Source organism: Tyto alba, unplaced genomic scaffold (genome assembly GCF_018691265.1).
Source record: "Tyto alba isolate M040663 unplaced genomic scaffold, T.alba_DEE_v4.0 Super-Scaffold_38, whole genome shotgun sequence".
Classification (NCBI taxonomy): domain Eukaryota; kingdom Metazoa; phylum Chordata; class Aves; order Strigiformes; family Tytonidae; genus Tyto; species Tyto alba.
In genome coordinates, this window is record NW_024881313.1 from 35,452,862 (window position 1) to 35,477,071 (window position 24,210).

At 43.2% G+C, this 24,210-nt stretch overlaps 1 protein-coding gene across 1 annotated transcript in view; it reads right to left on the minus strand.

Moving 5' to 3' along the window:
- Positions 1–24,210, minus strand: part of SCN5A (sodium voltage-gated channel alpha subunit 5) — a 214,875-nt gene that overhangs the window by 190,014 nt on the left and 651 nt on the right. The window lies entirely within an intron of this gene.

A 24,210-nucleotide genomic window follows, 5' to 3' on the forward strand; every position in this document is an offset into this window, starting at 1 on the left:
CCCAGTCTCCTGAACGAGCCCTTCAGCAGTCTAGTGAAAATCAACAGTATAACCAGCATGTTTGCTTCTCTTCCTGACCATAAGAAGCTACCCAGTTACAGTCCTAGCTAAAACTTTAGCTTAACCAGTCAGATTGCAGTTGTATTGGTCAGCTGTAAGAACATCATCCCCACCACTGTTCTGCACGAAGAAATTGCAAGTCTAGCTCTTTCCGCCTTTCTTAATATTTATGCATCTGATCTGGCAGCATCCATCATCGGGGTAGCCTTAGTAGTTGCCCCAGAGGAATGTAATAATAGCAATTGCAAAATGAGACATGAGGGAATAAGGAGGGTTGGAGGGAACTAGTATCTGGAGTCTTTCAGAGTTAGATTATATAAGGCTATATTGCAGAACAGGAAGAAAAAACACCACCACAAATCAGCAACAAAGGAAAACCATGAGTTTGAGCTGGTTTCAGCAGGGGGTTGGGGTGGGAGAAGCATTTGGTAGAACCTTGTACAGAACATGCATCACCAAGGGATCAAGGTCGGGGTAGAAACATAAAATACTTTGCAAGGCATCTTGCAAACTTTAGACATGGGCAGTGACCCACTCCTGGACAGTACAGTGCTGACCTGTTTCCCATAAACCAACGCAGCAAAAGCAGGGGCAGACACTATTTATTCTCAACTTCCTCTGGAGAGCAACTTGCCAAAAGACAGTAGCTCTACTGTCCCCAGGAGAGGAGATGTCAGAATTCAGCTGGTAAACTTCTTTCTGACAACAAGCCTTTTTTTTTTTTCTGGCTGTGGTGGGAGATGGTGGGGTTTTCCCCAGCTGTACACATGATGTAGCCAGGGTAAAGGTGGCTTAGTTCCTCTTGGACAGCAGGCTCACAGCTAATGACCCTTTTCAGTGTGGTGTTTCATTATATACACCAGATTAATTCCCTCCTCCCAGACTTCAAGAAGGAACGTGGCTGAATTTTTTCTGCATAGTCAGGGGCTTTAGATTAACACAGACAACAAAGCAAAATACTAATCCTGAAGACTAAGCATGGTACCAAGTGTTCTTTCACAATGTTAGGTGCCCAGCTGAAGGGGAAGAGCAAGAAGGGATTTTTAAGTGTGCGCAAATTTTTTGAGCCTCTGAACTTAGGTTCAGCCCCAAAAAATTCCTGTTACTGTTTTTTGTTCTTTGACAGTAGCACAGAGGCCCTAGATGAAAATATTTTGCAGTTAGGCACTGGACAAACACATTGTGGGTTGAACGGACAAGAAGGTGTGAAGTTATTTGCCTCTTCCACCAACAAGATGAAGGGATCCCAGCTCTCCTAACCTTTGCCCAGCAGCCCATCCTCCACCTCCCCATACAAGAAGTGCAGCTGCACCATGAGCTGGGGTGTCACACACTCGGAAGGTCTGAAAGCCCAAGCAAGCACCAGATGAAACCTTTTCCTTGGCATGTGTGAACTTAATCTGATGTTCACAACCTCAAACAAACATCTTGCTGACCAGCTCATCCAAATTCCTCCAAATAGAGTTCAAAGCACTGTTTTTGAGCCATAAAATCTCTTCTCCCTGAGAGTTCTTAGAAGCTACTAGACCCTCAGCACTACAGGTGCAGAAGGACAAAACAGTCTTTCTAGGCCATTGTCTGGAGCTCATTCCCCATCTTGCTCTGGAAAACTTCCTCGTGGGCCTCAGAAATGCTTGTGAAAGCTCAGGCATGTCACGATGGCTGAGACGACAGGGATGTCAGCAGAGCAGGAAGGGAGGGAGGAGCGCTGTAGCCCAGCTGGCTCGCTGGATTTGTGTGCGTGGGCGGCAGGTTCACAACCAGCTATTCTTTTTATTTCTGGATTTGTGTGCTTGCTTGAAAATTTGTACCAGCTCTGCTATATAAACAAGAACGCAGAAAATTGGGCTAGAAATTCCAAGATAACCCAGAACCCCAAATCTTTACCTCATACCTTTCCTTCACATTTCAAAATCCCTCTCCCAGAACATGCCTTTATTTAGCCTGAAATTAAATTCAAGTCTTAATACCTTCACAGGCTTTAACTATTTTTCTTCTTGCAACTGAAGCTGGCTTTCATCCCAGCACCCTTCTCTCAGATGAAAGGCTCCATTAAACTTAACCCCTTTCCACCACTCCTCCTGGATCATGAGTTCATGATTAACAGAGTTTACTCTGAGATGTGCGCAGGGATCAAAGGGTCAGCTTTGCTGTACATGCAAAGTGTCTACCTCTCATCTCTAGACTAAGCACAGTACCTCATGGTCTTCTCCACCTCCCGAAGTCTATAAACCTTGATTCATGAACCAGACTGGCAGCTTCTAGACAGCAAAATGTTGCCCATTGTGAAAGGTGCAGTCAAATATATATTGGGGATTGAGATGGGCACGGCTTCATATCCTACTTGACTAAAATATTTCCGTGTTCACATCTAGTCTAAGGAGAAGCAGTAAAGCCCTCATCAGCTGCTCAAGGATACAGAGTGAACAACCTGTCGGCTTGTCTTACAGCCCCTCAACAGTGACTAGTCCACGGGGCTTGTCTCCTGGCAGCTAAATCCTGTTTCAAGCAAGGGGTGTTCAGGTGTGGGTAACCTGGAGCCACGTTTTACACACACATGACAGATGTCAACTGCTGAGACAAGGGAATGTTATACATCAGTGAACTGACCACATTCAATGTTGCAGGTGTAATGTAAATAAACAGTCAGAGTGCTTAGTACAGAATGGCATTTCTGTATGTGATTCATCACTCATTTGTAAATATTCAGAGGTTCCAGTATTAACTACCACAAATGCTGAAAAAAAACCAGGATGTACAGAGGACATCACAAGAGTCCTTGCACTAGATTTTTTTTCCCCTTTTTAGCCTAGTTTTCTGAGGAAAAAGGCTTATCTGATGATGCTCTCTGTCTTTTAATCCCCTCTAATAACTTTTGAATCCACTGGCCAATTTCAACCACACTTGAGTCAGAAGTAGACATTTCAGATACAGTAAACACCCACTCATCCTATAGAAATGAAGAGCTAAGTAAAATAAATCAATGGTAGTTAGTGCCCCCACTATGGTATAGGTCCAACCCCTTATCTGTTCTGAGAGATGTCAATCAGCATGTCAATCAGTTTAGGGAGGCAAATGAATCCTCAATAAGCCGTTGTACACATTGCCACCTAGCCCAAGTGCTCAGGAAAAGACTATGGGCTTGGAAGGGCAAGTTAGATAAACAAACTAGATTCACAGGAAACGATGCTGAACTAGTTTTGCTACACGCAAATAAACAGGAGCTTTATTTTTCCTGTTTTAAGATAATAACCTCAGAAAAGCAGAATCAGTGTGGCTGTGCAGGGATTAATATTGTGGCTTCTTCTCTTACCCTTTTCCATCTTGAAATAGTAAAGTCTAAAACTTAGCTCCTGAAGAAAGAGGACGAAAATAACATTTATGTCATGAATCAATCCCTTAAAGCAGCACCATGCAGAACAGTGAGATCATGAAAGGCATTCAGCTCTCCTTGGATGTGTTCAGTTCTCATTTTGGTTCTGGGGTAGTAACTTCATGCAAAGCCTCTGACCAGGGCAACAAAGCAGCAGTGAAAGACTCTCACAGGAGCCTGATTATTGGGCTGAAATCCTACTCTCCCGAGAGCAGCATATGGTACATGAGAGCTGTCAAATCAGCTTCTGAATTTACACAAACTTCTAGCTTTATTTCCCTGACTACATGCACCACGTTGTAGATCTGCACCTAGAAATAGGACCTTGGTATCTTAACAAGAGGTCTTGTGCACACGTGCACAATATGCTGAAAGCAAGTTTTAAGCCAGGAGCAGAAATATGCTCCCAAACTCATGTTTGCTACAAATGAATCCAAACAAGCACAGGACTAACAGAACTTTTTCCCACATGGCAAATTCAATGTGTTTTAAAGCTTCCACAAAAAAAAATCTAGCTCAGCTGCTATACATGATGAGAAATGGCTGATGCACCCAGCACACTGGCAGACTGCCTGGCTACCAGCTGTAGTCTGATTTCTAACCCTGCTAAAAACAGAGGTCTGCCAGTGGACAGAGAGCCACAAAAAGTGCAGAAAACAACGCCTGCCTTCAGATGTGCATGTGAAATAGCTACCATGGCCAACAAGATGCACAGCATGCTGTGGGCAACACTTTAGACACCTGGGCTCCCTTCAGTGTGGCTAGCAATGACCCAGCATCCTGGAAGTCAGTAGGAAAATTCAACCCTTGTTTCTTGTAAGAAGTTCAAAGGACTCCAGACTGGCTTGTGGCCAGACTGAGAGGAGTGTGTATCTGGGTGCCTGTAAGAGGCATTTCAGACATTCCCATAAAAATGCCATTTCCATCTAAGTCCTACACAGGCAGGCTTACTCTGCTCCTCTCCCAGCCAAAGAATGCAGCAATTATGCCCACAAATGGGAGGTCATCTTCCCGCTCAACAGCCAAGCTGCTTTGCCATCAGTCAAGCTCTGGTTCCGGAGGCAGCTCTCACCTCAAGATCTGCACCTGACAGGCAAACCAGAGCTGCTGGCTTTGAAAATTGGAAGGACAAGGTACTATCTCCCATACAAAGTGTCCAGGAGGCCAAACTAGAATTGGAATTGCTCATCATGGGTCGGTCAGTGCAGACCTGAAAGGTCAGTCTCCATGATCTCTATGTACCTTGTGCTTTGTCCCTCTCTTGTGCCTATATAAGCAGTTCCCAGGCAACCTGTATACACTCTTCTGATGTGTTACCCACAATTATAAACAAGCCTGTGATTTTCAGAGCCAGATATGCTGTATCCATCTCTGGGATTCACAATTTACTGTCTGCATCTCCTGCAAGTCTTGTCTTGAAGGCAGCCTCAAGGCTGCCATCAGAAGGCAAGGTAATATGAACTTTTTCCCTATAGGATAATTCATCTAATTGCTTTTTCCCCATTAGTGTCACCTCTGTATTCCTTTACCTTGTGAACAGCTCTGTTCAGGTCAAGATGTTGAGAAAAATCTGAGTTGCAAAGTCAGCCAATGACACTATTTTGTAATTCTTTTCCAGAAGTTGCCCCTCACTTGTCTCCCTGGTCATCCAGTTCCTGGAACAGACAAGAACCTTGCTGAAAACCAGGTGGTTTTACCTCAAATAAGATAAATCAGAGTGATGTCCAGCAGAGAACTACCTTCAAGTACTTTTAGCAACAGTAATGTGGGATTTCTTCTTCCTCCTCATCTCATCCTTTCTGGCATGTGTCCTCTGGGTCATTTGCAACCTGGAAGATTATTTCTGGCTGCATTGTAGAGGAGTGCCTTTCTTTCCTTTCAGGTATCTGGAAGATTGTACATACTTTTATAAAATGGAGTTCTCGCCAAGTTCATTCAGGTCTTTGTAATTGCAAGGTTGCATTATTGCAACACACTCAACTTGGATCTACCTTTTAAGACTGTTTTGTCAAGAATATAGTGAACACTAATTTGGGGCTATCTGCTGTCTGAACAAACCAGACCATTTGAGCACATTACATGTGGAATACGCACACATCCGCTACTTTGCTCCCGTGTGTCATTCAGTGTGAAAGTCCTTAGCAACAAACTCAAAGAAAGATTTAAGCCACAGCTGTACCATTGCTCTGATGCAGCTTTCTGTGATGGAGCTAAGGTGTATCTGTAGGACAAATCCTTCCTCTGGAATTCAGCCATATTGGGAAAAACATCTCACCTCCATCCTGCTTGAGTTCAGAGTAAGATAAATAATGTCATTCTACTCTTTTACAGTTGAATTCAGGTTCCTCATTAGATTAATCTCTGAGCTGCCATTTGGAATCTGAAGGCAGCCGCTCCTGTGCCCTTCCCAGTCCCAGAATAAAGATTGGTCATATCTTAACTACAGCAAAGTAAATCTCAGTTGTAAGGTGATGGGTGTCTTTTAAGTACTCCTAGCAAAATAGTAGATAACACTACCATTTGAGGCTTGACTTAGCACTTGAGCTTGATCAAAACCCAGTTCAGAGGAGGTGGGAAACAAAGTCTGACCACGATGCCATTTCACGTCTTCACCATTTCCCCTACTTGCTAAACAGTAGTATATCTGCACAGGTGGTAATCAGTGCCTAGCTTATGTGCCAACATGAGCTGCAGCTCCCTGTGCTCACTGGTTTATTGTTAATGCAACAAATAGCCTTGGGTCTGCAGCATTTGTTGTGACAAGCTGGAAGAAGTCCATCTATCAGATGATGAAGTTGTTCTTGCTACTAGCAGGTACAATTGTCTTTTCTGCTGAACTAGCAGCACACTTTCTTCTTCTTTTACTCTTAACTTTCCCCCCTTTTTGACTACTTTTAAAATATTTTACAGCTGTTGTACACTCATGGCTAAGCTCTCCAACATATTTTCAGCTGTTTTGTTGAATCTGTATTTTCAGAGTCTGTATGGGGCTAGGATCAACGTTAGAGCCACTCATGCCAAAACACTTTGAATGCTCTGTTACTCCTACAGCATGGTCTCGACATGCATGACAAACTCCATGCAGAGGAAGACCTAGGCAGGCCCCCAGAAGAGGTCTATTTCAAGGACTGGAGAGCAGCATAGACTTTGGCTGAAAAACTCAGCATCCCTGAAGACAAGAGCTTTTCTGTGTTTCATCACCTAAGCAGCACATTTTAGCCATCCTACTACAGCAAAGCACACAGTGATAGTGCAGATACTCTAGGCTCGTATGGCACCAAAGCAGAGACAGAGGCAGCTCCAGGCGATGTCTGAGGTCATACAAGAGCATTGCCGTACAAGCTATGGTCTCTCTCTACACCTGATTAACTGTATAAGGCATGCTTACATGCTGTTCCTGTTCATTAAACACCTGAAACAAGTCCTGTCTCTTGGGGTGGGAGGTGCTCCTGCTTGTAAGGAAGCAAAAGCATAGTGAAGGGGAATGTTCTTCTAAGCAGAATTCGATACAGGAGTAGGAAGGTTTTGGAGAAGAAAAAAAAAAAAAAAGTAAATGGTGGTGAAGACAGAAACTGTGGACAGCTATGGGTGGAAAGATCCTTCATCAGGCCCCTGGGACTGGAAGATGTATGCTGGGTCTATCTGTGGAGGTTTGAAGATGTGGTCCAACAATTTGTCTGCACAGGGCCAATTCTCTGCTATGAAGTTTTTACAGGACTTTGGGCATGTAATTTGCCCTCAGATCTACCTCTGTAAAATGAGAAAAACAGAAAAACGGTGCTCCTTGTGATGGAAGGATGCTGTCTAAATAAACACAAGGGATGTCAACTTTTGCTGTGGGTTTTTTTGGTTTTTTTTTTTTTTTTTTGGGGGGGGGGGGGGGAGGGGGTGTTTTGTTTTGTTTTTCTTTTTTCTCAAATAATTAATTTAAGTAGCAGCTCTCTAATTTTCTCACCAGTGAGATCCAGTCCCTTGATTTTCCAGCCCAGTTTGGCAGTGTTGTCAGATGCTCAGGTACCTCATTCAGGTGACTCAAAAGCACCCAAAGCAAACATCATTCTTGGAGTCATCTCCACCTCCCATCCTCAAGCAGACACAGGCTGTCCTCCCTGGAGAGATGACCCTCACCCCCAAAATTACAATTCCCTTTGCCTCAGCTGCTGCAGCCTTTCCTTTGGAGGATATTTCAGCCCAGACCAAGCTTCCTTGAGGCTGGCTGAACTGACAGTAAGTGCAGAGCTTCCCAGCCCAGCTGGATCACTCTCTGAGAAGTTCTGGGTGACCTTCACTCCAGGCCCATGCTCAGTTTGTGCTGTGACTTTGCTCATTCTCCCCACCCAGAGAAACGAGTGAAGTATCCCAGACAGTAAAAGGCAGGAACAGTATTTGGACAATCAAAGCCTGCCCTTAAAAAATAACTTTTAAAAATAATGGCAAGTAACACATATGAATACCTCCTTTGATTCAAAGCTAAACAAATGTGCTTGTGCTCACAGAACCCAACAGTAAAATCACATTGTCATCCAAAGCTTTTACCTCCATGACACAACATTTATGCCACTTCCAATATGAAATTGCTACTTTGGTAACAAAGAGAGGTGTTTAGATTTTCAGAATACAGACAAGGTCCCTATGGACTATTCAAGCATAAAAGTCACCATTTACCAAAAGAAGGTTTTCTCAATCTGTATTTAAGCATCTCAGAAAGAAACTGGCCTTACAACCAAGAAGTTATTGACTGAATCAGCATTTTAAACAGAGGGGGGAGAGGGGGGGAAAGTAGAAGACTGTTCCAAACGTAAAATGCTGTTAACTGTCAAGAAACCATGAAAAGCACAACAAACAGCACACATGCACTTTAGGCTGTAGAATGGGAAAGGTCAAAACTAACAACACCAAAACACAATTTATATTACTAAATATACTGCTTTGATAAATGCTTAAATGGCTACAGATACTGTCAAGACCCATTATTTCAGCCACAGGAACAATTATAAGACAGGGGTGGTCCTGGTGGTGGGTCAGGATGAATGAGAGCCCTTTCCCTCACCAGAACTCTGCATTTTACTCCACCTTCCTCTGCCTTACCGTTCCTCTCCCTCCTGGAGGCTCAACCTCCTGGAGGCAGATGATGGGATGGAGTAGAGCAGCTGTGGCTCCAAGCCATGACTGCATCCCTCAGTACTCTGCAGGATCCAGATCACAGCATAAGGTAGGGAGGGCTGCTGGCCTAATTCCCCAGCCCTCCCAGTCCACAGTAGTACAATAAACCAACTTTCCCAGTGCAGGGGATAGTGTCAAGCTGAGCACACTTAGGACATGCAGTGCAAAGGCCTATTAGAGATCCCTGGATCAGCTCCAAATGAGTAAAAGCATCCATAGCACATAATACAGCAGCACACAACAATAGTAGGCCAGGTCCTAGAAGCAATAAAACCACATTAGCAGGATGTAAAACTATGCTAAGTAGATTTTTCAGTTGTGCCCTGAAAAAAAATAGCCTCCTCCAGTAGCTCTCTACTACAACCACTTACATGAGTGCCTGTGATTGTTTAGGTGCACAACAAAAGCTCTTGGGGCATGGACTGCCCCTTGGGCACAGTGGGATGGTGGGGGATGATATGGATCCTCAACAGTTCATGCAATCAGCCCCAAAGAGATACTGCTGCTCTTGCAGCAGGGCTTACTCCCACTTGGTTTGTGACTACCTGCAAGGTGCACGGGGCAAGAGGCTTTGGGGAACTGGAAGGAGCAATGCCTCCTTGGGGTTAAGGGCACTTCTTTGACCAAGAGAACCTGACTGCTTCTGAACTGAAGTAGACACTTGAATCTAAGAGTAAGATTTAAAAATTCTCAAAACTAAAAATATTCTACTTCCCCAGTAAAGCCAGTGAGGCACAGATTTCCCACCAAGTCAAGTTTATCATTATGATTAATATTTATTACTACTCTCAGGACACATAGGAAAGGTAGATGGTCCCTGCCACAAGGTGCTTACAAAGAGCCTAAATTCTTTGCATAGAATCCATGTTTCTCCCAAGGGACACCATCCTACAGCTGATACTAGGATGAAAGTGAACCCAGCAGAGATTGCACTTGTGTTACACATTTTTCCAGCAAATAACAGATTAAAGTTTGTATTCCAAGTACAGGTATGCTGTAGGCTTATGAAAAAATCTTCTCATTTGAAAGTAATTTTCCTCCCCTGCATCTAGGACAATCAGTAACATAAAATAGAAAATAATAATAAATAAATATACATCAGCCCAGAGTTCATGTTCAGTCAAAGACAGGAGGCCTTGTGTCTCTTGCTAAGAGACCCCAATATCAGTGGGTTTGAAAGACTGATTTCTGATATTTCTAGTAAAGGGAAGTAAATCTCACTGTCTTCTAAGGATTCAATGATAATCTGGGAAGTTATTCTTCCTCCTCATAACCCTTGGTGTTTGGCTTATTGACCCAGTGCTACAGCTCACCTCCCAGCCTGGGCTTTCCCACAGAGTAGAGGACTTCTGAAGCCCTGAGTATTTCAGCCCAGCAAGAGCATGCTGAGGCCACTGACTGTCCCAACAATGCCATTTTGTTGCAGTCTCCATCTTAGGATGAAGTCAGAGAGGAGCTATTTACTGCTTAGCTGCAGAATTACAGTGGCTGTAGAGTTGATGACTGGTTTTGAACCTGGTATCATTTTCCCAAGTCCCAGTTATGTGTGGGCTGTTAGCAGAAACACAGAAGAAGGTGGCATGATGTTGCAACCACATTTCATGGGGGAAAAAGAGTATATTTGCAGTTTACATCACGTGATATGATGTGTATTAATGTCTGGGGGCTTGTAGACCCCATTAGTCTGTCCTTTATTAAAAGGGATGCATCAAGATTTGGTGATGTGAAACAGATCTGTTTTGCTGAGGCTTTCTGTAGAGAAAGGATTTCACCCTTAATGAGATGTTGAGGACTTTTCCCTTTCTTAGTTTCCCATCTCTCTCTAAATACTCATTGTGTTGTCCTTCAAATCTCGTGTTGGCCATGTGGTGAAGTCTGTAGGCCGTGTGGTGAAGAATCACTCTGCCTCAACACTGAAGGGCTCAAAAAAGTTTCTACCTCCTATCCTATGTCAACCAAAATGTTTTGCATGATACAAAGAAATGTGACACGCACTCCACAGTGCAAAACGGTTTAAGGAAAAAAAAAAAAAAAAAAAAAAAGAACAAAAGGAAGTCAAAAATAATACATGTAACTCAGATGCCAGTGATAGAGTAGAAAGACACAATAAGAAAACCGTAGGTAGAGACATTGCTGACCTTCTTAAGGACAAAAAGGAACTTTTCAAATACATAAGGAACAAAATGTATCCTGTAAGTACTGTCAGGTGCAAGACCACAGAAATGACAGAAATGTTCAATACATATTTCTGTTCTGTACTTGGGAAAAATCCATGCGATGGAGCAATAATGTGCTGAGAATGACAGTCTTTCCAATTTAATAGCAATAAAGAAGCACAATATACACCAGCTTCTTTTGCTAGGCTTTCTAAATCAACAAGTCAGGATAATTGCACCCATGAGTTACTACAGACTTGGCCAAGATGCACTCTGAATATCAATGTTGCTTTCCTAGCTATTGGGACACTGTTGTAACACACCAGAAGAAAACTGTGGTTGTGGCAGTATTTTATACAAATAAATGGAAAGATGCAAGTGACTGACAGCCTCTCTGCTTTCTGGGCAAAAGAACAGAATAGCTGATGCAGAGCTTGGTTAATCAGGGCTCAGGGGACAGTAATATAATTTGATGAGAACATTACCTCTGTAGAGCATTTCAATTGTGATGTCCAAAATGTAAGGGTTATGGTGATAAATTAGAAAGGTTTAGGGAAGTATCACTAAGGACAGTTACAGGCTGGAAACCAGGCCCATAGTAAATGCTGCAGAGAGCTCAGTCATAACAAAGAGAAAGTAAAGGGATGAATTAATCACTGTACCAGCACCCTTGGACAAACACAGCTACAATAATACTACTACTCCATATATTACAGAGTACTTTGCAGTCTGTCAGACTAAGATAGAAGAAATCCAGTGGCCAGGAACTGGAACAAAAGAAATATAAATTAGGTGTAATATGCACACTTTTAAGAAAATAATTTAACCATAGTTTACCAAAGACTGATAAGTTACCAAAGACTGAAGGATGGAAAATCCATCCCCCTCAATTCCTGTTTTCTAGACGGTATATGTTGTAGCTCAAACAATACTAATTAAGAGGAGCCCTCTGCTATTCTGGAGATGAAGTAAATGATCACACTTTTAATTTATGGTTTTATAATCTCTAAATTATGGGGTTGAGCCTAAACTTCATAGCCTTTTTTTTTTTTTTTTTTTTATCCCACTACCAAACGAACAGAAAGGCACAAGCTGAAGTCTTACTTGGGCTTCAAAACACCATAGGACATAATGCATATGGAGCTTTGTTATAAAATACGATGGGATGCATGAGAAAGCTATCCAGCTAAAAACAGACAGATGCAATGTTGAAAAATAAACATTACTGCATATCTACAGAGTCTCAGGGTCCATCAATTCTCCACTCCTTTTCTGCTCCAGGGCCTGCCGCAGCCTGGCTGCTGTCGGGGCTGTGTTACAGACAGGCGAGTGTCACCCCACGACACCACCTATTTGGCACCCAGCCCTCCAGGGAGTGGGAGATAGTCAGCCTAAAAATAGCCTGTCCTCTGTTTTGGCTCTCCCCTCCCTCCATCTCCCCACAAAGGAACAGGACTGGCGGTCCAGGGAAAAACATCCAGAAAGTCAGCAGCCTCAGCGGAGGGAGCTGGGTGGTATTTTTGGAGGTGGAGGAGCGGGATGGGGTGCTATTGGGGTGATGCCGAGTATCACGCGGGGGGACCCTGCCTGACCTCCCACTTCTGGGAAAGAGCGATTTCCACCACCTTTAGCACGGGAGCTGCAACCCGAGCCCCACCGGCCTCGCTGGAGGTGCAGGGACAGAACGGAGCCACACAGCCCGTCCCTGCCCTCCGGGATGCTGTCCCCAGCCGCCCCACAGCCAAAGCGAAGCAGCTGAGCTTGCCTCTCGTGGCAGCTCCCCTGTTGTCCCCTGCTCAGAGTCTCTTTCCAGCCATCCCGTTATCCTGCGGAGGCCTTTGTTTCAACAGTCTGTGCAATTTCTGGTTCAAGGAGCCAGCGCTTATAGGGAGTAAAGCCTCACAGGACAGTTTTTAAGAGGAATTTCATTGGCATTGAAGATTCTCGTAGGACTCTGATGAACACTTGAACTTTAGTCTGACATTTAAGTGCCTAAAACTCTGTATGAAGCCCAAATTAAGAGATCTTACGCTCTGCTATTGATGCTTTCTCTCATATACAGCTCTACAAAGCTCCCAAACATCAGTAACTTTCAGAAAGCATTGGTTCTGCTTTTAACTGGATACGACAAGTCAAAATCAATTAGAGATTGATCTCAATTCTGCTTTTTTTTTTTTTAATTTATTTTTAGTGTGTAGTTCAGTAACCAAAGTGAAGACCTACAATCGATGAAGGTAACTTGCTTCGTAGCAAAGCTGTTGTCTAGATTATAAGACGTTTTGCAAAGTTTCCCAGGCTCATAAAGGCAACTGTGTAATAATGTCACTTACTGAATTCTGCAGAGTGCTCTAACAGCAAGACTGATGGGTAGCCTAATATATTGTGTAGTTGCTATAAACAATAATCTCCCATGCTAATCACAACTTTCACATTCATTAATATTATAGGAATGTCCTGAAAGAAATCATGTACCAGGGAACCATTCAGACATATGCAAATCTAACTAGGACTATAAAACTAGCTTTCAAAATGGCATTGGGAAGAATATATTGAACATATTTTACATCCCACAAGCCTGAATATGAGAGATGTTGCTTTTTGAGTCTTGCTTTGGGCCACGTGGTCCTGCAAACAACTGTGCATATTCAGCTGGCATAATTTAAAACGAGCGTGAAGTGATGGTGTTCTGCATTCAAGGTGAGATCCTGGTCCAGTGAAGTGAGAGAAGAAAATGTCTTTGCAAGAGCATTCCTCCACATGTAGCTGCTCAGCTTGTTTCCTGCCTGAGCAGGACTTCAGGTCAACGTTGGGGAGGGATAACTCGACAGACTCACAAAAGTTAAAGCAGTGTTACTTCTTGGCCACCCCCAGGGACCATCTTACCATAAAAACAGTACAGCTGTCACAATCCCCACACTGAAAAATAAACCTATCAACCAGGGCGCTGATGGGGCTGGTTGTTGGCAGCTGTATGGCCATGCATCACTGGTTGGCAGCACTCCCTCCTTTACAAAGCTGCTATCAGCCCAGGGATGAGAAGCTGAAAATGAAGGAGTCCAAGGGGAGCGCATGGGATGAGGAACCTCCCTGAAAGCACTTGCCCATGCACAGGGAAATACCTTCTGCATTTTGGGGCACGAGGGCTGCTGGAGCTGATGAGGACAATGGTGACAGTCCCTTCAAAGTATGTTTTAAAACACCTCCTCCTGGTCCTGGAAGACAAGAAACCCTCCGAAATAAACTTTCTAAGAGAGATAAAGCTTCTTAGCTAGGCCACCCACTGCAAACCAAATCAAGCTTGTCATTAATATATACCATTTTCAGACCTGGGTGTTGACATGCCTGTGTTTTCCTTCGCTTCTTGTGACCCTTTAAAATCCAAAATAATGATGCACGCAGTTCCCTTCCCTCTTGCTCCTTTCCTCCTAGAAGAAGCTTGGCCGGCAAGGACACTGTAGAGACCTGTGCACAACTTATTACAAGCCTTTGCAGTGGATCTGCCTGTGACAATCTCATAATGGTTCCCAGCCTCATGCCATTGTTTGGGGTCAGAAGACCCTGTTCATCAAGAAAAAATGAAGCCAGCACGCAAGATGTTTAAGAAAGATGACTATAGGCCAATTATTAGCTCAGAAAGTGCACCTGGCTGTAAACACCCTATGCAATATATAGGGAAAAAAAAAACATTTTGATCTGCAATTGACTGCAGAGGGTGGGTTTGATTTATCAGGGAAGGGAAAAGCTGTAGCAGAGCAGGGTGAGGAGGAGGGGCCCGAAGGTGGCTCTCGGCCACCTCCATGCTCCTTTGATCCCAGGGCCATGCTGGCTGCAGGCCAGTCCCCGCTGCGGGCTGTGTTAATCTGTGCTGGCTGCAGGTGCCTCCCGGGAGGCTCGGTGGCAGCTGGGGATTACTGGGGTCAGGGACACCCTCCATTTTCCCTTCCTCGTACCACTCGCAGCGATGGTCAGGGCAAGGGCTGGGGGGAGAAACAGCCGCAGTCTCGTTGCAAGGGTGCACACACGTCGGGGGTATCCTCAGTCTATCCCCTGCTGCCTCTCATCCTGGTTTGCACTAGTTTCTTGTTATTGCTGGGCACACGTGCCCCATCTGACACCACAGATATGCCAGTTCCCAGAAAAATGGGGAGTATGCAACTGGTGGAAGTGGAAATTGAATTTTCAATATCCCTGCTTCATTCCTGATTTGTTTATATATACATATGCATATATGTGCATACATAAATGAAATATATTTTTTATATATATATATGGTTATTAATCCACATCTGATGCACAGAAGCTGGCAGTGGTGTCAATACAGTCAAACATCCCCCATGCACACAGGGAGACTCATCTATAACAGTGCATGGGGCAGGATTAGGCCCTGGTCCCCTGAAACAACATCTTTGTCCCTCTTTCACCTCCTCCAGTCTTTCGACAGGACCACGGGCTGTCTCACAGCTGAAGACACCTCTGGTTCCTGACTCCTGACACACACTCCTCAGCAGACAGCACATGCGGACCCACCCACAGCCTCCTGAAGCCTGGATCAGGCACTAAATCCATACAATGCAACCTTTTGAGATGTGATTTCAAAAGGGGCTGAAATCCCAGGGCTTTGTTTCCAAGTTCCGTTTAACACTACAATTATAGCCTACACCTGGCATTACCTGATCCCATGAACCTGGTTGACACAGGTTAAGCAGTCACTAGCCTGGCAATGGGACACTAACCATAAACTACAATACAATATGGTATAACAAAATAAAAACTCTGTGAACAACCCACCTTACCTAGGTAACCTGCTGACCTGTGGATCTCTGGTGGATTCATTGCTGTCATACTACAGGTATGTGACTGAGTCACCCTACAGCCACTTTCTTAGGTATGACACTCCTTTGAGACTCTCTAGTGTCTATCCAGGAACATCCTTCGACAGGATTTGCAAAACCCAAAAAACTTTTAGTCCTAAACCTCTGAATCAAACTGGCCAGTGTGTTCAAAATCTACAGGATTGGACAGATGCATAATGAGAGCAATGGTAAACCAATGGAGAAACCAAGCAACAAAAGATGACTTTCCATGGATTGTGCAATGAATGACTAAATACACAGAAAACTGGAATTTCTTATGCAACAAAGTAATTATGATATTTCCTTCTTATATTTAACCAATCCAAGCACTAAAGAGATACAAAATATATTACATCTGGCATAACAGTTAATAAAAAAAAACACCTGCAGGACAGCTTGAGAACATTCCAGGGAGGTAATGATGTTTCAAAGTGTTAATACTAGATCTGAAGAAGTCAAAAGAAGCTTTACCTTTGGCTTCATCAGGTTCTGGATCAGGCCCTTAAAATAGTTCTGGAAATGTTCCAGAAAACTTATTTCAGCTATATTTAAGTTCTGTGCTTTGCAGCTATTCAGTAATTTTCAGTGTTAGTGTTAAACTGTCCAGGGGACGTCTATGCTCGTAAACAAATCCTCCATCTCCCTTATGTTGCTTTTACGTTAACACTGCATCACTGACTTCAATAAACAGTCTCCTGATTCACCCTGTTACGAGACAGCAAGCAGAATTAGGCACCAGAGATGTGTCTAAAAGCCTTTGTTTCAGGTTCTGAACATCACTTTAGCTAATTAATAAAAGAAAAACCACAGCCCAGAATCCTTCAATGTTTTCAGACCATAACCTCATATTCAGCCACTTGCTCTGTTCCCAGAAGTCTAGAATCACCAGAATCTCCAGGTTTGTTGGTTTGTGGTTTGTTTGTTTTTTTTTTTTTTTTTTAATTATTGTTATTGTCATTATTATTTTGAGGGATTTTTTTGCCATTCTCCATATTTCTTTAAAAAAGGCAGCATGTGACCCAGTGCACTGTTTCTAGATTCTTTGTGCCCTATCCTGAGAAGCAGCTAAAAAGCAGAGAGCTTCGCTGGGTCCTGAATATTGAGCTCATAACACACAGAGCAAGACCTGCCAGCCCAGCACTGCTCAGGCTTCACAAAATGGGGAAAACCTGGAGAAAGCTGGAGGAATCTTTTAACAAAATGAACAATTTTTAACAGATCTAATAGCACATGAGGAGCAGGGCTGCATTTCACAGCTATAGGAGAAAGCAAGTTCTCCAAGCCATCCTGGGCAGCCAGAAAGACATCTGTACACTTTGCAGATGCTTGTTCAGACACCGTGTGGTCATGACAAAACTTTTGAGGGTCATCAAGTTCAGGCAACTTCATAGAAAAAAAAAAACTCAGTGTAACTCAAGCAAAACTTCCACTAAGGGCAAAGAAACCCAAGAAGTCAGAGACTTTCCTAGAAAAATTTCTACCTCAATTTCACCCACCCATGAAGAACTCAGAACCTTGATTCAAAACTGCCTGAACGCAGCAGGAACAGCAGCACAATGAACGTATGGGAAATTTGTTCTAGACTAAAGTACTAAAGTACTTCTTTAGCTAAAGTACTACTACAGAAATATCAAGAAAGGATGGGACAACAGGGAAAAGCACAGAGATGATTTATTCTGCCTTTTTCTTCCCATATTCATATGATTATTCCTTTTTTTTTTATTTCCTTTTAGCTATGACGTATGGTTTCATAACAACTATTTACTTTTCTCTCTTTATCTAACAGCTGTCTGCTGAGAAAGATGGAAAAATAAACTAAACATGTTAAAACCGAGAGAAACTATTCATATGCAATGTATAATTGCATGCTATATTTAAATCTTTGTACATTATCTTTCAAATTATATTTAGTTTCAACAGGAGGGGAAAAAAATTCCCCCTTACTTTCTAAAATTAGCAGCAGAATTTGTATATTGTTTTCAAATACAACCACTCTTCCTCAGAAACTTTTGCCAGGGAATAATTAATGGTTGGAGACAGGGAATCTGACTACATCAGATGTATTTTGACATTGGCCCACTAACTGTCACCTACAGCAAAAAAACAGGGAAGTCCTCAGGGAAAGGACTGTGTAAATCTGGATTAGCTCCACTGAAGTCAAACAAATCGATCTAGATTTACGCTGGCAGAGCCGAGAGGAGGATTCATCCCTCTGATGGACACAGGGAAGAAAAGAGCTACAAGGACTTCAGAAAACCAGGGGAACTTTGCCACGCACTGCAACTCTGAAGGGGTTATTTCCTAAGAGACACACAGCACACGCCAGCAGCAGCCCCTGAGCTCACATGAATGAGAATTACACGCATGCATCGAGGGAGATTAGACCTCTTGACGTGAAACACTGTTGAAAAGAGATAAAGGGGGGAAAAAAAAAAAAAAAAAAAAAAAAATTCTTAAGATACTTGCAGTGCTTTCCAGACCCTCTTGCTGCAGACACCGCTGGCAATACTTCTGACCCCTCCAGCAGCACGGGAGCCATGCATGGCTCAGCGTCGGAGGCTGGAAATCGGGGTGGGGAGTCAGCGGAGACGATGTGCTCGGCCCCGGGGAGGGAGAGAGGGCGGCTGCGTCACGCTGTCGCGCTGACTGTACTAATATGGGGAGCAGCGGTGGCCAGAAATCCTCATCCAGAAGGAAAGGACAACCCCTGTAACACGAGAGCGGCCGGGCGAAGCGGGGAGCAGACACACAACCGTGGGGGGCTTTGGAGGGTTTAGGACTTCCCGGGGCCAAGAGGACGGTGCCATCGGCTGCATCTGACGTGGCAGGGGCAGAAACGGGTTTTGGTGCAGGGGAGTCCCTTCCCCGCAGCACCCAGCTCTATTAAACACGGCATAATTACCCTGTTATAATCAGCAGGTATTTTAAAGAGGCTTTAGTGTGATTTTATAATTGTGCATTATGTAACAGCTACTAGCGTGTCAGGCCTCAGACAACACTAAATGCCTGTCTACAGGTCAGGCTGTAACACTTTAATGATGTGTTTCAGAGCTGCTCAGTCTGGGCTTCAACCCTCTCATTATTTTGCCCTCTACTTCCACTCCCATCCCTGTCCAGAGGCTTCGGCTGCATCGCCAGCGAGACAGCCACTTGCAGAGCTTCTTCCCATCACCAAAATCCCTCCTCTAACATTTCTCTCCATAGCCCCACGCCCACTTTTGGTAGCTGTATCATGGGGAAAAACAAAAACTTCATCACAGCATTGCTCCTCTTTACAAGCTTCACATGATGGTGAGGTTTTTCTTGGTTTATTTAATCATGACTTCTTTCAAAGTTCATGTTTTTCAGGATTTCCCAGGGGTAGTGTCTGCCTTTGTACAGCCCGGCAGCAGAGATGCTCCTCGGAGGACTGAAACGGGCTGGCAGCGGGGCACAAGATCTGAGCTGGATCCTACAGGGGTGGATGTTTGCTCACTGAAGATCACTAGAAATGATCCCTCTGTGCTGTCCTGTTTTGGTTACCCAGGAACACACAGACATCTGGTTCTGTGAACCTGGAGCCAGGATGCACGCAAAGCTTGTTAGACCCAGCATGCTGCAAGCCAGCCAGGAGACACGGTGGCATATTCAGCCATCGAGACACTAAGAAAACTGTCCAGTTCTTTGGATAAAGTGACCATTTCATGATGATAAGAAAAAGAATCTTGGAAAAATCACTTTATAAATAATACAGTCTTTGAGAATGGATTTTGGCCTTAAAAGTTAATATTAAATCTACCTCCAGCTAATGGGTCTTGGAAGAATTTGTCCATGGTCAAGTTTTTCCATAAATTCTTATTACATAGATTTTTCAATTTTCTCTAAAGTCTTTAGAAACAGCAAAAAATGTCCCACAACTCCCCTCTTCCAAGACCCCTCCAAAACCCCTAAACCTGGCTTATTGGTCAAAATCAAATGCCATGAATATTGAGAGATTCTTTGCTTTTAACACAGACACCTTACTCGTGTCCATGATCTGTGTTCAGTTACCTAACTTTTATACACTTAAACACAAACCTGCTGCCAGTAAGACTTTTTAAATATCCCATACTAATACTGGAGTTGGATTAAAATTAATAAAGCACAACTGGCAGATATCTTTCAAATGCTAGCTTGGATGCAGAGAATTTTTAGTAGCTTGGGAATCCAGCATACTTTAAAAAGAATTTATAACCTGTTGGTAGAGCTCTCAGCATTGCAGCAGAAAGCCTTTTTGTCAGATGTTTAGTAAACCAGGAAAGTTCAGTCCAAGATGGTAAAGAATGGACTTATTTTTTCCAAGATAGAAAAGAAAATCTTAGCACTTTAAAACTAAATAAAAAACAGCAAAGGGAAATCTCAGAGCTTAACAGAATTTTAAATTTTTCTGCATGCTTTATTACAACATTATTATTTAATGTGTGATATCTCTACATTTAAAAAGCTCTTGCAATATTATGATAAAAATTAAAGCCAAGCCATTCTTGTCATGCAGAATTGTGATTAAATAAATGCTTTGTTCATTACAAATAGCAGGGAGGCATGTTTTTGCCATGAAAGATAAGGGATCTTTTGACATCAATGAAAATTTTACACACAAAAGATTCACAAGGTGACCTCCCCACAGGAGGCCAAGCCGCATCTCCCCAAAGGTGGGTGTGTTAGAAGAGAGGGAATTTTTGTGGTCCATTTGCCAGCCTTTCCCGGGAATATGTCTCCGTGAACCGGGACTAAGAAACCTAAAAAAGGAGGGGTACAAACGGCAATCGTGACATCTGGTACTACATGTGTTTAAAAAAAAACAATGTGTTAACTCTGTCCCCAGCCTGCTTAGGGACTGGGATGGAGGATAACTTTGATAAATGTCTCCTCATTTTTCTCTCAGGTTGAAATCTGAGCGGCTCCACAGTGGGATCTCACCCACTGCAACCGGGCAGCCCGCAACTGGTCCAGTAACAGCATCTCGGAATGAGTGTGAAATAAATAAGGGAATGCTATTAATCTAAGGAAAATAAAGTAAGGGTGACCATATCACGTACAGCTACACTTAGAGAAAGTCACTATCTGTATAACGGAGCAAAAGGATCCTCCACAAAAAACTTTCTGAACTACCTGAATCTCTTCAGTGACACAAAAACTGCAAGAAGGAGAGAGGGGTTAGGGACATTCCAGTTCTGGAAAAGTTTTCTTTTCCTCATTATTAGTAACTCTAATTACTTTGAAAGAAGAGCAATGAGATAAATCCTGCAGAGCCAGAAATGTGACCTGATTTCCTTCCTGATTTAGAAACTGTCACTTTGCAAGAGAAACCCAAAGAGACAGAGACAGGTCAAAGTGGGCCCATCAGTTTGGTTTGCAGAGTAAATAATAAACCAAGATCAATAGAAGTATAATGAGCATTTTCTTTTGGTAAATATTCATTGAGACAATGGTATTTAAAGGATAAATAAACACATGTTTATCTGAACTGTTTGCAGTCACACATGACACCATGGAAGAGATAGTCACTATAATCAAACAGTGATATATCCAACTGACTTTATGTGTTTTTCTCCAGGTTACACAGTAAAAGTGAGAAGTAATGGCAGAATTTCAAATATAAATTGCTTCATACTACGATTAAGGCCCTACCTCAAGACAGCACCTAAACACAAAGCAGAAAACTCAAGTATATACTTAAGAGTGATGCTGCTTCTGTGATACCTGATTTTTATTTAACAGATCTTAGAAATTACTTGTTGTCACCTTTTAACTATCAGAGCTATAATTTTCCAAAGTAATTCTTGAGGACGATTTGAGACAACTGACAAGGTAGTAATTTTCAGGAAGAACTGAGCACTCACCCTCTGAAAACAATAGGTCTCTTCTAGATATTTCAAATTGAACTTCCAAAAACTAGAGGCATCTGAGGTAATAACAGTTAATAACCCGTTCCTTCTAGAAAACATGACCAGGATTTCGGAACGACCGCTAACATGCTTCAATATGCAATGCAAAATGTTCTTTACTCACATGCATACACAGATCATTACTTCAAGGTACTAAACAGAAAATGGTGAGGAGAGGAGGAGAGGAGGAGAGGAGGAGAGGAGGAGAGGAGGAGAGGAGGAGAGGAGGAGAGGAGGAGAGGAGGAGAGGAGGAGAGGAGGAGAGGAGGAGAGGAGGAGAGGAGGAGAGGAGGAGAGGAGGAGAGGAGGAGAGGAGGAGAGGAGGAGAGGAGGAGAGGAGGAGAGGAGGAGAGGAGGAGGAGAGGGTCAACCCTTGTCTAATATCATAAATAGGATCTTCTAAAGAAATTAAAACTAGCTATATTTCATAAATCTCCTGTGCCTGTCAGGATGTCATTTCCTATCAGCACATTTTAAAATATATCTTTGACAACACATTTAAATCAAGAATACATCAACTACTCAACATTTTTCTGTAACCTGTAAAAGTCCTGGGTGGTGTTAGCTGGTGCCACAGGTGTTAGTCCTTCACAGAGAAACCAGAGGCCAGTTTCTGATTCAAGCCAGAAAGATATTGCTTTCAACTCTGTTTCAGTTTTAAAGTCTGTACCCACAAGCTGTCATTCAGAGTCAGGAAACCTCATAGGCTACATACACCCTTCATGGTCAAGGTATTTAGGCTACATACCCAATGATGCAACTGAATACCTTTGTGAGCTCTGACGAATGATTGAGGGTATGAAACGATATCAGTTCTCTACCATACTGTACAGAGTTTTTGCATGCTTTAAATCTGCAGGACTCCTCCCAGCATAAACTTCTCTGTGCAAACACAGGCATTAGAATATGACCCTCCATGTTTGTAAAACCCTTTGAGAGTCTCAGACAGAAGTACAAAGCTGTATTATGAATAGATTCAGAATCAGTGTTGAGAACTGAGAAATAACACGTTACAGCATCAAACTCCAATCACATATAAGTTAAAGTAACATATTAATCTATGATTATTTCCGGCAATACTGTGATCTGCCTCATACCAAGGGTCACATAAAATCCACAATTTAAGGCTGAGACATTTTGGCACATTAATCTAAAAATATCACAACTTGCAGGACAGGCTTCCATTGCTTAAATGTCAAGACACTTGTCCCAAAGAGACATGGGCTTTTTTTCTTAAGGACCCTCTATTTCTGAAGCTCTCTCTCAGCTGTGTTTGTCATTTGAAAAGGCTATACCAGAAGAAAAAAAAAAAAAAATACCAAAATCAGTGGATACCACTCCAATCCCATTTGCATCATTCCCATCCCATCCTGACACCGAGCTCTCAACTTTTTCGGAACCAGATGTCTCATCGGAGGCAACACACTCAAAACAACAGCAGCAACACTCTCAAAACCACCACTTTCTTGGTCCATTAGAATAAGGGGGTTTCACTCCTCACCACCTCACAGCTCTGACCTTTCCAATTCTCTGCCACCAAAAGCTTATAGGATCTGCCGGATCCATCTGCGGCTCCACCTGGCCTGCTTTCCCACGCCAAAAGGACAGATCAAATATACGTGTCTGCAAACACATCCCTGCTTTCTCTTCGTACCACCCGGGGGGGGACCCCCCCCGCACCGCTTTCAGACGAGAGGAAGCCTCCAAGACCACTTCTGCAAAGCCCCGAAATCCTGGGAAATCGCAGCAAAATGAACTTCAGCACCTTGGACAGGACACACACACACGGAAAAATGTCGAAATCGGCTCATTGGCCCTGAAAATGCTGTGCCTGGACATGACCCTCTAGGACACATCTGTGGGCCTGTTTATTTTTAGTATTGACAAATCCTCTTTGAATCACTGCGTTTATTCCACCATTCTCCCCGTATTTTGGGAAGAACTGTTCGCCAACCCAGCAGTGGGAAAAATCGGGGCCATCAGCTCCGGATCCAACGCCCATCCGTGGGATCGGCAGCTGCCCCAGTTGCAACTGGAAGGGCTCAGCTCAAGCACTCACAAAGCTCAGCTTCTCCTTTCCAGGCAAAACAAGACCTGTTGCTGTAGGTGTGCGTGGCTCCTGTGTTTCTCCACTTTCTAGAAGCTCATCTCCACCTCCTCACCCAAATCTCCAGGAAAATCAAAATAAAAAGGTCTGATTCATTCCCATTGCAGCCACACTTTTGTTGCATAAGTTTTGCTTTAATTCAGCTTTCCTTTCCTTCTCTCCTACTGCTCCTACTATGTCACTGTTCCCCTCGGGGCTGCCTCGATAATATCACGATCACCTTGCCTGAGAGCAGCACAGCTCTCCCCATTTTCCTTTTTCATTTGCATAAGCCAAGTCCAGTTTTTAATTTGTGCTGGTAAAAACTCCAAATGTTTTAAGCAGAAGTAATCTACAAACACCTTTGAGGTGAGTGGTGCCATTAAGATATATACTTCGAATATGTCAGTTCTTACAACAGGTAATACCAGTAATATTCTCATGACACAGAAGAATGATACATTTTCCCTGCCACCACAGAAATACTCATTCTAGTTCATTTCTTCCCTTCAAAACGTGCCACTAAATTTCTACTCCAACACATCTGACGCCACATGACATTAACAGAACAATTTGCAGAGTATTGTCTGTGTTGCTATTTCTTTCCGGCACT